The following is a 12,420-nucleotide window of genomic DNA, read 5'->3' as shown; positions in this document are numbered from 1 at the left end:
AGGAGGGTCATTGTCACAGTGACAACACTCGGCAACACACGGGGAGACCCCAACTTCTTTGAAATGGTTTTATTGTAAGCACAAAGTATGATTTCACTTGAAAGTGTTTGTTCAGTCAGTGAGTTACCTTAGCTCTCGATTCTTACCTAGTTAGAGATATAGTATTCCCGTTCCATTACTTGATGTAACACAACATATAACAATTGTATCATTATCCTGTCAATGTAAGGAAGGGTAGTAATGTATGGCAAATTAAAAATAATCAAAGTGCGATTTTTTCATCATTGCATTGCCTCGCTACCAATAGCCTTGACAGTACCCGACAATGTCGCTTTAGGAGAGCAAATGTTTCTCTTCGTTGCCAACGAGCCTGGATAGTACATCGAAAAAGTCACTTGTTTCACCTCCTTGTGCAAGAATCCTTTATCATCATTCTTTCACCCTTTATTATTATTATTTATTTTTCATAGGACTATGCAAAGGCACTTATTATTTTTCACAGGCATAAGAGGGACCCTGACTTATTGAGAGCAGAAGAAGTTGTTCCTTCAGAGACATGTTTTAGACCTCTGATCCTTGCTCACTAAAATTTTTCCTCTCTTATCTTACCTACACAGATATATAATCAAGAACACATTATTCATAAACATGATCGAGTCCAGAATGAGTATCCTAAACAGATGCAGGCCTCGTGGTTTTCTTACAACTTCCTCGATGAAAGATCGTATTAACATTGTAAAACCATCAAATTGAAAGTGATAAACCAAATCAAGGAAGAGTGTAATGGATAAGCCAAGGTTGAGGGTAATGGATAAGCCAAGGGTTGCGTGTTACTACAAATTTCCATTCACAAAATATTAGTCACATCATCTCAAAGCTCAAAAAGGACTTTATTTGAAGACAAATAAAAGCAAAAGAATCAAAACGTGAAAGATGAAAACACACAACGAGAATGTCGTGCATCTAACTACATGCAACATATCCTATCCTACCGTAAACAAGACAAGGTCAGGTCATGTAAAGTGGAATTTCCAATGTAGCCATAGAAGTTTCTCCCGACCTTTGGACCGAAGCATTTGATCATGTAGAACCAAAACAAACAACAATGTGTTGAACAAGAGAAACCATGCAAATATCTGCACTGACCAATGGAAATAGGAAGTGCAACCACAACGTTGTATTACACTCAACTAAACTAGTCTTTCAAACAATAGACTCCACAACAACAAAAAATCATTGACTCGAAAGTGATAAACCAAATCAAGGACAAGGGTAATGGATAAGCCAAGGGTTGCATGCTACTACAACTTGCCATTCAAAAAATATTAGCCACGTCATCTTGAAGCTCAAAACTGACTTTATTCGAAGACAAATAAAATCAAAATAATTGAAACGTGAAAGATGAAAACACACAACAATAATTCACTTCATCTACGACATGCTACCTATCCTATCCTAAGATAAACAAGACAGGGTCAAGGCATGTAAAGTGGAATTTCTAATGCATCCATAGAAGTTGCTCCCGACCTTTGGACCGAAGCATGTGATCTTGTAGAACCAAAACAAAGAACAATGCAATGAACAAGATAAACTATGCAAATATTTGCACTGACCAATGGAAATAGGAAGTGCAACCACAACGATGTATTACACTCAATTTCTCTTTCATATAATAGACTCCACAACAGCAAAAACTACATGCTCTGACCATACAAGACTTGATGAATCACATGCACGTGCAGGCCAAGAGACATGGGTTTGGAATGAAAAGAATATTCTAATGAGTCCGCAATAGAATCATGGAAACAACCTTTAGGGAAAAATAGACAGGAAAGGCTGAACAAAAACAAATACATATCATAAGCAAAGTTAACAGGTAAAAAAAATCCAACTTGTCATGCCCATGAGATTCTTTGATGGATGATGAAAAATATTCGTTAAGATTCTTCCATTTTTCCACATTATAGATTAGAGATTTGCTTGAGGTTGGATGCAACGATGGGATTTCAATAGTCAAATTAAATTTCATCCCCTGGGGGTTGAAGAATTTTACGTAAAGAAAATAAGCATCCCTCGGGAGAGAGTCAACATCCCATGTGATGACATTAACAATGAAAAGGTACCAAAGAAACATGAACTGACCGAGATCACAAATTCCGCCATGGTGACACGAACCTGAAATAACCATCAACATGGGCTGAAATGTCCTACTCGCCTGACTTATCTTTGAGTTACGAGAAAACACGGTTAACAACTTATCAAAACAAGATTCATTATTTAAATCACGAGATTCAAAAGAAGATATATTTTCAAGATTACTGCAAAAATCTTCAATGATAAGCATGTCATCTTCTTGATCAAAAGGAGGTATAACTAAAATAAAATCTCCGATGATCATATCAGACTCCATTTGAAATTGCTGCAAATCTAGTTCTTCATGTAAGAAAAAATATTCATCCATATTACTTGAACAATCATCACTGTATAATTCAGAGGAAAGGAAATCATCATGTCATGATCATCTAAGGGTTCAATTTGATTAACAGGTCAAAGTTTGACTGGTGGAATATAAATAATAGAAGATAATTGATTGATAAGGTCAGATGAATCACCATTAGGGGAAACATGTGAAAGAAAAATCAATTCTTCATCAACGAACTGATCTTCTGGTTGAATGATCGCTTGAGGTTAGAAACACTAAACATCAAAAGGAGGAGGAAATGGAACAAAAGGCAGGTCTGATTCTTCCTCAGGATGTTGAAACTCTTTTGGATCGGGAGGACATAATGAAACATATTCAAAATATTTTCTTGACATCCAGGCTAAGAAACCAAAATTGTCATCCAATAATTTCCAGTCCATATTCTCATTTGGAAATTCACAACAAAGATGAAGGACTCAATAAAAAAATGTTCAAGATATTCATTCGGTTCCATTCTAAGTTGATCGATTTCATTGAGGATTCTTAATGTTCATAATTGTCGAAAATGCACTGAAGTTCATTAACCAATTACTCGAAAGATGAAAGAGAAGCAATGGGTAGAGAATAGAACCATTGCCTCGCACGACCATCCAAAGTAAGGGTAAACAACCACACAAGGATTTCTGAATAAACGCCACTTGAAAAACAGAATTGAACGAATTCAATCATGTAATCAAGGATGATTACTTTACCCTTGCCATCGAATTTAAGATGTGTCAAGTTATATTAAAAGTCTGTGGGGATTGAAAGATCTAAAGATTTGGAAAAATACCTCTGGATTATGATATGGCATGAAGCCATTAAAGGTAAGAGATTCAAATAGGCTTTGCAAGCTTAGCTGGTCATCTAGACGTCCTTCTAGTGCCAAAAATGTTGACGATGTTGGATGCCGCCAACATTGTAAGGGGATCTCCCCGATGTGAAGTTCCAATTATACCTCATACCTTTTGGTGTAGGAGTCCCATTTGGTCATACGGTCCGACCACCATTAGAAAGGTTTTAAAGATATTCCTTGGTTACGATCAAGCACAATAGAGCACAACACCTCTTTGGGGAAACATGAATGTGAGCTTTGTGAGACACCCAATGTAAGGCATACATGGGAGACTTCCACAGTTGGTAGGGAAAATGAGCCATTGGTTAGAAAAGTAATAGTACTATCCTAAAGGGGGGCCCGAGAAGAAAGAGAAAGGCTTGTTTAATACCTGCATATTAGTCCACATGATAAACAACAATTGTTAAAGCATAACAACACTTATTCAATAATATCCATAGCTAAACAAAGAATTAGTTCATTAACATAGTATGAGATTAAAATGAAATATACCATAAACATAACAATAATAGTCCTACTATATCTATGGTACATGTATGAAGAAATTCCAGCTCATTGAGCTTTTGACTAAGAGTGCAAGATCCCAAATATTTTTTACATAAATGAAACATTGTATCAAATACCAGAACATGAAGCCACAACTTTCTTCTCCAAAGAATGATCTATCTCCGATGTATTATAAGAGAATCTAAGGCAAGACCTCTATAATCCAAGCCATTTGCTTGAGTTATGAGGAGCTATTTATAACAAGTAACAATGACCTTTGAGATTCCTCATGACTCTTTGACTTCTATGATTGTTCATATTATATACACAAGTCATTACACTGCAATGTGTGGCTATTCACATTCCACATGTGTCCTTTGGACTTCATTACATATCATTTATTACATATGAGAAATTACAAATGAGACTATGACTATACAAGACAAAATTGATAATGGGATAAAGAATCATCAAATTGATAAGTCATTTTCTTCTTCATGGAGCTCAATTGTAATGTAAGTGTGCCAAGCTATGAAATTAGTGGATATGGCTTTGACCCGAATTGGCAAGTCCCCAATGCAGTGCATCTTCACCTTCAATGCCTGCGTCAATGTGTTTTAGCCTCTCCATAAAGTTTCGAGACTAGAAGACCTCTGATGCTACAAAAACCATCACTCCCTCTTAGCGAGGAAGGTGTTCTAGTATTGCACCACTGCTTCTACAATGCCCTATCTCTGTATCACCTCTCTGTCATATTGTTGATGTCTGGACACTACCCACCAACCACTACGCAACTTTGATGGTGCATATGTGTTACTGTTGACCTTTCTACAGTGCTTCCAACTGTACATTTGCACTGCAACTCCCTCTCATTCGTTGTTGATGCAACTGTAACTAAGAAGCATCCAAAATATTGAATTCGCGATGTCTACTGCATCTATCTCCTAATTTATGGCTGCTACTAGTCACTGCATTGTCCACCAAGGAATTTTCACTGTTGTTGATTCTGCACTATACCACTCTGCATTGTGCTGCTCAACTCTTGACTACTACCAGTCTGCAACTGTCACTCTGGAATCTGACTACATCACTGACATTGATTTATCTTGCTATAAATATTGTGGGCCCTTGTAGCAAGGTAATGATCCATGAGGTGGACTCCTCAATGGACCTTGCCCATGTCTGCAACTCTTTGTGGCTACAAATCCATATCACCCCCCTCTCTCCTAGAGGTATGGTTGAAAACATCGCAAACTCTTCCTCCAACCCGAAGGAAAACTTGTCTATCTCAGTTGACATTGTGGCCTGGTCTTGCTTGTTCATCCTGTCCTTCTTCCTGAGAGGAAACTGTGTAATAGTGTGGCCTAGCTCGCCACACCTGAAGCACTTGACCTTTTACAGGTCCTTCTTCTTCTTCTTCTTCTCCCCCTGCTCCTGACTAGGACCCTTCGATGTTAGGGCCACGTTCTCCTCTTCCTTCTCAATCTTCATTCCCTTGCTACTGCTTCCTCTAGTGGTGCTCTTTACTAGAGCTCACCTCAACTCCTCCTATTGTAGGTCGGCCCACATCCTATCCCATCTAGGAAAATTTCTTTGTCCAATATGCTTTAGACAAACACTTGAAAATCCTTCGAGACACTATTTAGTGCCATTCGTACAAGCTCTATGGGTTGGGCCACCTCCCCAACGACTGATAGTTTATCTTAGACCTCTTGAATCCTAGTGAGAAATAGATCTATGCCCTCACCGTTCTGCATCCTAATGCTTCTCAAATTCTCATGGAGAAACATCTTCCGCTGCTCAGAAGAATTCTGATATAGTGAGGAGAGAGCATCCCACATTTCCTTGGTTGTATTCTTGCCAGCTACATGTGAGACTATATGATCTCGAACTCCATCTAAGATCATCCACTTCTCCTTCGCCATTTCCTTTTTATACTCTTTCTAATGATCCACATTATGGGGTACTACTACCACATTCTCTGCATAGGTCTTCAGACCGTGCTCATCAAGGAGAAAGGGCATTATGGAATTCCAAATGGCATAGTTGGAGGCACCGTCCAATCTATCTTGATCTTTGAGCCCAGTCGTGGCCATATCGAATATGGTTGAAAACTCCCTCTTTCCCTTTGCTTGGCTGCTGGATCTGTTTCTCGCACTCCCTTCTAGAGTGAGGAACTTTGCTCAAAACTAGTACCAATCTGCAACTGGAAAATTTATATCTCTAAAACATGAGCTCCCTTGTGATAAATTTTCCCTCTGTTTTCACTTTTCTCTTCCATACGACATAGATTCTACTCTAGCGATCTGTTGCAAAAAATCCTCTATACCCAGACAAGAAATCAGCTTGGTGAAAATCTGAGATGCTACTGCTCCCATTGCTTATTGGAATCACTCAACTGGTAAGACGATTTTTTCTACCAATCCTTCACTGAAAAATCAAACCTCCCCAAGCAATTTGATCTGCTTGGCTCAATATTTTCTCAACCTCTGAAAATTTTGCCCTGTTTCTCCCTTTGAACAATGAAATTTTCTTCTTCTCCCTCTAAGCTTCCCATCTATCAAACTCGCTCTGTTACCATGTGAATGTTTCACTACTGAAATCCTATTGCAACAACTAGAATTAATTCTTCTAATTGTTAATTAATTTAATAATTTATTTGCTATGAAAAATATCGAACAAATCACACTGCAACCTTCACAAATAAAACTGTGGAAAATAATAACATTAGAAATTGAGAAAATCTAGAGCACACATAAAATTTTAGACAATTATTTTTGGAAAAATGTCCTTAGAAAACCCAACTTGGGTAAATCGATCCAATAGTTGAGGGCTTTTATTATTTTGCAGTAGTGAGAGAAAATATGAGTACAACTGAAAGTCAAAATCTAGCAATACTATAGAGAAAAATACTAGCAAAAATCTAGTGAGGAAGTTTCCTCACCCCATAGGAAAATTCGGGCTTTGGCTACAGCTCCAAGTGAGTCATCCAAACTGCTTCTGCTCAGGCCTGCATCACCCTAGCACAGTCCCTTCCATGATTATCTTGAATCAACTTCTCTTCAAGCCATCAAGTCTGTTATTGACTAGGAAAACGTCTCTCCTGGCCTCTTAAACTGAAACTCAGTTTCTCCCCAGCAGAATCGATTTTCCTCTTAGAGGCTTATGTGCAACCCTTGCGCCAACCCCTCTGCAATGCACTCTCCGAATGTTGAAAATTTTTCCTCCAGGCTCACTATCTCTGCCCCTCTCTGTCTTTGCTTCCTTTTGAAGCTCGAACTCTTCCAGCTACTGCCTCTGGAAAATCAAACTCTCCAAGGAAATAAATCCTCGTGAATTTCTAAATTATTCTCACCTTATCTCAATTAATTCTGATTAATTAACCAAATTTCCTAAGTTTAGACTCAGGAAACATTAAAAAATAGGCTAATAATCTAATTAAGACACTTGTAGCTGAAATTTCCAGAAACAATTTTTGGTTTATGGAGATCTCATGTGTTTTAGCCTCTCCACAAAGTTTCGAGACTATAACACCTCTGATGCTACAAAAACTAATATATTTTCCATCACAAGATGTTTCACTTGTTGCTTTACTGCAATAAGTTCTATTCTTAGTCTAACATTCTCACTCAATAATTATTCACAATTATGTTGTGTCGTTGTAGCGAATGCAACTTTTTCCACCATGATATCTCTGGGATTACTTTTGGTGTTGGAGATTATCACATTCTTGGTAGAAACTAAGACTGGATTTTGATGATCCTTGGGGAAGTATCTATGCCTTTACTGCACGATCCTCTTCTTAAGCTAATAAAACATTACACTACATACATCCATGACTTTGTGGGCCGGTTCCATGGGTTGGATGGTATCTTCTTGCTCTAACTCTTCTTCTTCAATTTCCCGAGTCAATTCTTCTCTAGTCTATGTGTTGCTTTCTCCTCCTAGGACCGCCTTTGTTGTTTTTCCTTTATTCTTCTCATCTCCTCTTCTTCTTCTTGTTACTTATGGAGAAACTCATCCTGCTTCCTCTTCTCAAGTTCTTCTTGAATAGATCTTGTGTTTAAAGGATCAAATTTCCATTTCTTGCTGCTCTCGCCTGTCATGTCATACTTGATCCTCTTCTTAAAAGCAACTTTCCTTGCTTGAGAGGTTATCTCTTCTACCTCCTGCACCTGAATGTCTTGACCTGGTGGACCTTGGGGTGATCTAGTATCCATCCCTAGATGTTCCTTCATGTTTTCATTGTACCAGTTCTTTATCTTCTCATCTTCTGTTGTGGACATTGACGAGCACCTGGTATTGTGACTAATACTTTCACAATGTTTCGTGCACACTCTCTTAGCATCGTATCCATGAAAGATTTAGTGGCAAAGTGTAAGCAGTCCAACTCCTGTATCTTTTTTGTTGTCGCCTTATGGCTCTTTAACTCATATAATCTGATCCTCAATGGAAATGTGGGCCAGGTGGGTTTCTTGCTCTTGCGAAGAACTCCTGACAATCCCTTGTCCAATTGATTTTATACTTCTTGCATGATCACCTTATCGGTCACATATCGCGACATAAGATGAGGGGATATATAAAAACCAAAACATTTGATCTATGTATCGTTGGGAGCTAAAACCAGTCTGTGATATCTCAGAGTGACTCCTTCACCTAATCGGCCATGCAAGGAGGATCAATCTTGAATATCATTTGAAATATAACTGCAAAGACATGCTCAACCAATTTGGCATATACACCTCTAAAGTTTGATTCTTATAACACTCTACAGTGGATGTAAACCGAGAACTTATCCTCAGGGGTCTAGTTCTAGTTCATTCCTAGGAACGCATGCTGTGCACAAATTCCACCTAAGAGAAATGAAAACATGTAGAATTATGGTGCCTGGTTTTCCTGCCCCACATGACGTTGCAACTCATAAGAAAATATATCTATCCAATTGAAAGCCCTGCCACGGGTTACCACCATGTTGAACATATATATCCAATTCTCCTCAAACACCTCAACATTCTTGCGCCCATGCAACCTAAAAAACATAACTATCATGTACTAATATACCTCTCTAAGAATCTTGGTCGAATAGAATTTAGATGGGTGATGGTGAAACTTAGCAGGCTATCGACACCATGATTTGATGACATCACTTGTGTCAGGGTTAACCTTTCTCATGTAGAAGTTATCATTTTCATATTTTGTGGGCCTGAGCATCTTGTAGTATGTCTGCATGTCTTCACCATAATAGGTAGTGAGATGACTACCACTCTCACTACAAAGCACAAGGTAAGAGTCATCCATGTGTAATGATCCATTTAATCACCTCCGCACATAGCATGAATGATAATCTGCATGTGATCCTATGCATCCTAGACTTCTTGATATTACTATACACATGCACATCTTCTAAGTTCTCAACAAACTTGTCCTGCATGAACATGTCTTTGATCTTGCCCCATATGAACTCGATATTTTTATCAATGAAGCACTGTGTGTCTGCATATGAGAATGATTGGCTTTGTAACTTCGATAGGTTCCTCAATGCTTGCTTCTGAGAGTTCTTTGAAGGCCACTTTACGTGGAGGCATGTCTCCAACAGATGAAGATAGGGTGAAAATACTTGTAGCACGAACACTTGTTTGTGGAAGCACACTCATAATGACAATATTAGCTTAAAGCAACCTACTTATTTAGCAATACTTATAAATCATGTACAACAAGCCATCACGTGTAACTGAACATGAAAATCTATGAATGATAACACAAAATAACTTGCATGCATGAGAAAATAGGCATGCAAACTAGGAGGGCATACTTTCAAACTATGAAGGGGTGTAAGAGGTCATTTATGGCTTTTTAGTTTGCTCATCTACAAAAGAAAGAGGAAAGATCCAAGAAAGGCACACTGGTGCACTCCAAAGGGACAAAGGAGTAGGTTTTTCGGCCTTCGGGCCTTCACAATAAATTCATGCACTCAAGGAGAGAGGGAGGGTGCACTAGTGCACTCCGAAGTGACGAAGGAATGGGTTGTCAAGCCTTCCAACCTTCAGGCTGTGCTCATGCGCTCAAAGGAAAGGAGGGTGCACTGGCGCATGCCTAAGGGATGAAGGAAAGTGCTTTGAGTCTTCATGGTGTGCTCATGTGCTCAATAGAGGGTGTCGTTCTTCGTGGTGACGAAGTGCACTCAAGAGGAAAAATTGATCATTATGAGCACAATATTTCAAAACTGATCGAGCTTCAAGCTCCATAAGTGAGTTCTGCCTGTTGGAAGCTTAGGAACAAGTTTAACAACAAGATTTAATGATAAGATTGAGGAAAATATTAACACTTATAGAATGAAGGTTGAGCATAAACGTCAGCAAACAAATTGGAAAATGAATAAATAAAAGCAAGAAAAGCAAGAGCGACAGTGAAATAATGAAAGACAATGAAAAGATTTGACATGCAAGACTTACTTGTAGCATTGGTTGATGAAGAGTTTCTTGATCCATAGTTGCGCGCCCAACTCAGATGATAATGATTATGCAAATGAATAATTAACTGGGTTTATTTAAAAGATTTTAATTGCAAAACTAATCCATGTATGATCGTCACTTGCCATCGCATAAAAGGGTTAGTTAGTAGAAGTTAAGTGGGCTCCTATTTTTTAGGAGTGCACCCACATGCAATAAGATGCTCATGCATGCACCTAGAAAGAGCACATGTCTTCAACATGAAGGAGTGTGCTCAAGGCAAGCGCACTTGCTCAACATGAATGAGTGCGTTCAAGGAAGGCACACTTCTTCAACCCAAAGGAGTGCCATCAACTCAAACACATACCTTCACCAACTTGGAGTGTGCTTTTTCCTTTGTGAGTGATTTTCTCACTCTTGTTTTACTTTTCTGTGCTTTTGAGTGTTTTTTGAGTGTGTGCATGGCGAGAAGGCAAGCTTCTAAGTCAAGATAAATGATGATTTCACATAACCATGAACTAAATAACTCAAGCGCTTCTAATGGTTAAGTGACGACACTTAGGAAACCATGACTAGGAAGATGCGACACTAGGAGAAAACATACAAATAAAAATTAAAACAACATGATGACCCAAGGAGGCTTGAAACGATAGTTGATGTAGTCTCCAAAATTGATATAGGAAAAAATTTTGGAGGGTCGTTGTCGTAGCGAAAACATGTCACTATGAAGTAGCGTGAATCATCGATCAAAGAATGAAATAATATCCAAGAGGGTCGTTCTCAGAACCACTGATTCAAAGGAAGGGACTCCAAAGAAATCAAGACTGTGCATTTATAAAAAAAAAAAAAAAAATCACGTTATCTAAAATTGTATTGTGAATTCTTCACATCTGGGATAGACTGTGATAGATCTATTTCTGTGAATTCTTATAACAATGCAAACCATGAAACTCTGAGAAGAGAAGTTGTTGATGTGATACTTGAGCATAATCCTAATGCATTTCGGCCTAATATTGCAAACAGTCCAACTCCTGTTCGAAATAGAAGGGAATATATGGTAGATAAACTTCTTTTAGGTAAACATAATAAAGGACATCATTGCAAGAAATCAGGATGTTGGAAAAAGTATCGCTAATTTTTCCAAGGAAATATTTTATGCTCAGAAAATTGTAAATGCATGGATTGCAAGAATTATGAAAGCAGTGAAGAAAGAAAGGATCTCTATCAAAGTGATATTACTAGAACCTTAAATTATCCTCAACTTGTATCAAATGCTTCTAGTTCAAAAACAGCTCGAGCTATAGGTTATTAGTCTCCCTGTCATAGAAAAAAGATAAAAACTGAAGAAGTCTTATTTCATCAAAACACCAAAGAAAAATGCTTCTCACCAAACAACTCAATCTCTATAGAGCAGTGCTGCGAAAAATATATCTTCCATAATGAATGTTTAAAATCCTCCCCTCTCAATAGTTAATAGAATCATAGCTTTTTTGTCATGTCCCAAATTTTTTTATTTACAATTTGAGGAGGTTAGTGGCGGCCACAAGGAGGCCATGTGCACCACTAGAGAGGGAAGTAGGATTTTTGGAAGCAAAGTCAGGGCCACCATGGAGGCAATGTGCATTATTAGAGAGGGAGTGCGATTTTGAGGCAAAGTGGGGGACACCAAGGAGGCAATGTGCACCATTAGAGAGCTAGTGTGAGTTGGAGGAAAAGTTGGGGCCACTAAGGAGAGAATATGGGGCAAAAATTATTTAAAGGAAAGGAGGGAGCACTTCAAATTATCTTTTAGCACAAGGGCTAGAGTGCTATTAAGCACAAGGAGTCTTAGGCAAGATTCCAAGCCTATTTAAGAGAACTTCAAATGTCTGCCTACCTGGAAATTTGGGGAGTCTATTCCAGGGCTTCCACAGATCATCATTTTCGGCATTACGAGTCAACAATGAAAATTACTTGGGCGCATGGGAAGTGCGAATTGGCTTATCAATTGGGTTGCTTCAACAATTTTGGGAGAGAGAGTTGAGGACTTATTCCTACACTTTGGAGTTTCAATTTTTGAGGATTTTTGTGGGAGGTGAGTTCTACATCTTTGCAGTGCATGTTCTCTTGGGGAGAGCCTTCACAGTCCTTTGATGAGATGTATTGGATTAAATATTTAGAGAAGGAAC

This window comes from Pinus tabuliformis, chromosome X (assembly GCF_031772625.1).
Source record: "Pinus tabuliformis cultivar Carrire ecotype Pingquan chromosome X, CPIR1, whole genome shotgun sequence".
Lineage (NCBI taxonomy): Eukaryota > Viridiplantae > Streptophyta > Pinopsida > Pinales > Pinaceae > Pinus > Pinus tabuliformis.
Note: the sequence above shows the minus strand (reverse complement) of the source record.